Below are 4,415 nucleotides of genomic sequence, written 5' to 3'. Positions count from 1 at the left end.
AAAATATCAAGATGTTTTTTGCCAAAATGCAAAATTCCAGGCTTCGTTACGGCCGTCCACAAACCAACAGGTGATGTCACTGATGCTACGTCCATTAGGTTTTCATTCTATGGTTGGTGTCTGTGCTGTTAGATCGCAAACGGAGAGACTTTTGTTTTGAGAAAAAGAGACTTTTATTTTGAAAAAGGAAGTTGAGACTTTCCAGTCCTCATGCCAGAAATCAGGAAGTGCAAAGTTATTTTCACGCACATGCAGTGAGAGGCTGTGAAGCATATGTTGTGAGCTGCTGTTGAAAATAGATGAAGTGGGGAAGGACTTTACTTGCTGGGCATTTCCAGGGATGCTACTGGTGAGATAGCCTAATGGTTTGATGTTGATATTTGTCAAACGTTTAATGTTAAATGCAAATGTTGATGGTGAAATTGCTAAAGTTAATGTAGTCAATTTCTAAATGCCTTGCACTCATGTTAGTTCATGTAACAGTGTGATAGTGGTAGCATGGGAGTAATGCCATGGTAATGACTTGATAATGTTTTTTGAAGTAATGTTGCTTATTGAAGTTAATGTAAGGTTAAGGAGAACTTTATATTTGTTTGTATATTTGATAGTAGACAGTTTTAAGTAATTGCTGTATTTTGTGTTTTGTTTTCTCTTTTCTTGTAAAGGTTTTCAACCTAACCAAATGAAAAACTAAGGATTATTTGCCTAATTGAACATGGAAAACTGTCTAAATAAAGCAAAGAAGGAAGATTAAAGAAGAAATCATTTGAGTTGATTCCATTTAACCCTGTTGATGGCCAAGGCCTTTTTCAAGTTTGGGCAGAAGTAAAGTAAAGCCCCCTGTGAACTTGACAGTGTCCGAGCCACCGAGGCCCAGCCAATCAGCGTCCTGTGTGGAGCTACTGGCAGCTACGGGTACGGTTCAGGTGTGTGTGCTGGTGTGTGAGGTTGTAGTCTGGCGGTCTGAGATTTTTGATAAGCAGGTCTTGGTTTCAGCAGTTTACTTTTTTACTTCTTGCGTGAAACTTTTAAATCCAAAGTGATTACTCGTGGCCCTGAGGCAACCATTGTGGTGGTCTGGCTAATGAGGCTTTATTAGGGGTCTTTGATGTAGCGTGTTGCCAGTAGGGGTGTCATGATTCTCCAAATCCTCGATTTGATTACATTTTCGATTCTAAGGTCATGATTCAATTCAATACTAGATTTTTACATTATTTATTTATTTTTAGACTAGACTTTTATGCAATATAATATCTGACCTTTGTTTGCAATGTACCACACTACATTGTCAAATTTAAAACATTTATTAACAACATAATGTAACAATAACATATCTTCAGTCAATTGGAAACTCACAGCGGCTGAGAAAGAGCAGAAAGGGTGACTTGGCAGTCCGCTAACTTGTAGTTCTCTCTAATATAACCAATATAAGCTGCTCTGTTTAGGCTACAAAACGTGCATGCAGGCTGAAATTCAACCGTGCGGTTTTGTCGGGATAAAGCTATAAACAGAAGGAATATCCGCTAGCTGCTAGGCTAATGTGCAATGGTAAACACACAGAATATGGTACACACACATAGCAGAGCTTCCAAACTGTGTGTTTTTTGTCGACAATGCGAAAGTTGTCAACATAATTCACTGGAAATCCAAAATTCTTCCACACTTTCACACACTTCAGTGTTCTGTCGATGGGTCTCCAGCATCTGTAGTTGCCATGCTAGCTTTTGACTGGCAGCAGAGATGGGAAGTAACGGAGTACAAATACTTTGTTACTGTACTCAAGTAGCTCTTTCAGATATTTTTACTTTTCTATTTATTTCTATGGCGACTTTTTACTTTTACTCCTTACATTTTATAAAATTGGCTCGTTACTTTAGTTTTGTACAAAAGGCCGTCTATCAGGAGTGATTGTGAGTGCATGTCGGAAAATAGCGCGGACACACGCCTCACACCGCGAATGGAGAAAAAAGTGAGAGAAAAGAAAAAGACACTAGCTGTCCGCTGTGTGTGTGTCCTTGAGAACTGTAAGTTGTATAACTTATGTTAATTTAAGCCTGTTGTTGTAATGGTCTATAGTTCTTGCAAATTTAAAGTAAGTTAGCCAGTGATTTTTTTGTTTGTGTTCACCTGTTAGCTAGGTTGCACATTGCTTGATCTTAATAAAGCATCAAAAGAGAGAAGTTGTCCGTCCGTGTTTTAACAGACACACCTGAAAGCGAAGTTAGAAACCAGAATCAGCTTTAACTACAGTCCTAATCTAGTCGAACCTAGGGGTTAATAACAGATGTGTACCCACTCTGTCATTCTTTGGGACATGTTTTCATGCTAATCGAATGTGTTTGTAGCTTGGAACATGCTAGCATGTACCGCTGATTAGCTTATAACGTTAATATATTGTGCACAGGGACACTCAAATTAAATCGCTATTTAATACCACTAAAAAGTCTCAAAATATCACCACACCTTAACGTTAGCATAATGAGGGTCCCTAAATGTTAACCGAAGCATTGAGAATGTTGTAAGTGTACAGATAGTTTATTAAAAAGATAGATTATAAAGACAGTCGTGTTCATGTTTACATGCGGGCGCACAGACGCTTCTGTTCGGTGGCCATAGCTTCACAATGTCCGCAGGTACACCACCAGTTTCCCGAGGTACGAGGCTGTGTTGCTGCAGTGACTACCGGTAGCTCTCTCTCGCTTCGTCATTCCGGCTCGAAAAGATAAGGACGTCCATCCAACTGAAAGGGTTTGTTGTCTATGTTTTGAAATTCGGTTGAATAATCCGCCATCTCTTTAGTGCATATGCTGTGGAAGCACTAGCTAGTCTGTTGTGTTGAGTGCTTCTCTTATGCGCTCAGTGCTTTCTTCTGGCAACATCGGCCCATGGGAGATTCCACGTTGCACGGCGTTCGGCTAGTCATGACTAGTTTCCAAGATGGTGCCCGCATGTAAACATGAACACGACTGTCTTTATAATCTATCTTTTCAATAAACTATCTGTACACTTCCAACATTCTCAATGCTTTGGTTAGCATTTAAGGACCCTCATTATGCTAACGTTAAGGTGTGGTGATATTTTGAGCCTTTTTAGTGGTATTAAATAACGATTTGAGTGTCCCTTTGTCCCATATACTAGCGTTGTAAGCTAATCAGCGGTACGCGCTAGCATATTCCAAGCTACAAACACCTTCAATTAGCAGAGAACAACAGAGTGGGTACACATCTGTTATTAACCCCTAGGTTCGTTTTGCGTCGGAATTGTCCTTAAAAGTACATTTCCAAGCCTGTACTTTGATACTTTTTCTTGAGTAAAGAAGTTAAATCAGTACTTCTACTTCTACCAGAGTATTTTTTAACACAAGTATCTGTACTTCTACTTGAGTACGAGAAGTGAGTACTTTTGCCATCTCTGACTGGCTCAAGCTAAGTTACAGGAGGTTGACTGACTCGCAGCACTTCAACACGTTTTTTTTTCCACTTGACAAGCCGACCGGACGTGACATGGGGGCGTGGCAGTATCGACGATTCCATTTTTTAAATTTGATATTCAAGATTGTGGCTTAATTTCGATAAGGTGTAGGTGTAGAACTGTACTTGCTATACATAGTAGTTTCTCTTTAAAACTGCAATACTGTTTTAACACCTCAACAGCAGCCGCTGCAGGCTCCTTTACCTAAACTAATACATTTCCAACTGTCCTTTTCCCCATCATTCCACAGTAACTCCCACTGCCATCTGTCAGCCGTTGCCAGAGTTTGACCAAGAAGTCTCATTCTTCAGGGGGAAATTGTTTGCAAGCTCTGCTCCAGAACCTGTCTATCCTGAGCCTGTTCCAGCCTCGTCTAAATCTTCCAACCTCTGCTCCCAGACCTCCAGTGCCTCCATGGGCCCTCTTGCACCTCTCTGGAGTCAAGCAGGTTGACCGCTAGCCCCCTGCTTGATTCCCTGCCGACATCTAACTACTGTGATTCTCGGCCTGCTAGCATAGCCTAACAGTCAGCAAGCCTCGGTTCTTCCCACTTCCCCTCCGTCCCCTCCATTGCAGTCTCACTGAACCAAAAGATGCAGAACCAGAACAAGAATGATTATAATGTCAAACCAAATGGCAATATACGTTGTTTATTCCTACCCTCTAATACGAACCATAGGAGAATTATATGAATTAACACCCTATCGTTGGCAAGTAAATACGCCCCACTACTTTTGTTTTGAAACAGGACACGGTCCCCGGTCTCCTGGATGAAAGTCCTGTGTTTGTTTGACCCATCCACCCCCCCACCCTGCTTTCTTACACAGAATTTGGCGCTCTTATACTTTGTGTCCCTATTTAATGATTTGTTCATATGGCCCCTTCTGTACATTTTGGTGTACTCCTACAACCCTCTTTACCTGCTAAATCCTCCACTTTATTCA

General features: G+C 40.9%; 1 long non-coding RNA gene across 1 annotated transcript; it reads left to right on the top strand.

Moving 5' to 3' along the window:
- Positions 1–259: 259 nt before the first annotated feature.
- LOC120570598 lies at positions 260–3,892 on the top strand. Its single transcript, XR_005641087.1, has 3 exons — positions 260–349; positions 666–915; positions 3,722–3,892. It is a non-coding gene; the product is annotated as an uncharacterized LOC120570598 (long non-coding RNA).
- Positions 3,893–4,415: the final 523 nt, after the last annotated feature.

This window comes from Perca fluviatilis, chromosome 12 (assembly GCF_010015445.1).
Source record: "Perca fluviatilis chromosome 12, GENO_Pfluv_1.0, whole genome shotgun sequence".
Classification (NCBI taxonomy): Eukaryota; Metazoa; Chordata; class Actinopteri; order Perciformes; family Percidae; genus Perca; species Perca fluviatilis.
Note: the sequence above shows the minus strand (reverse complement) of the source record. Positions and strands in the feature narration are given on the sequence as shown.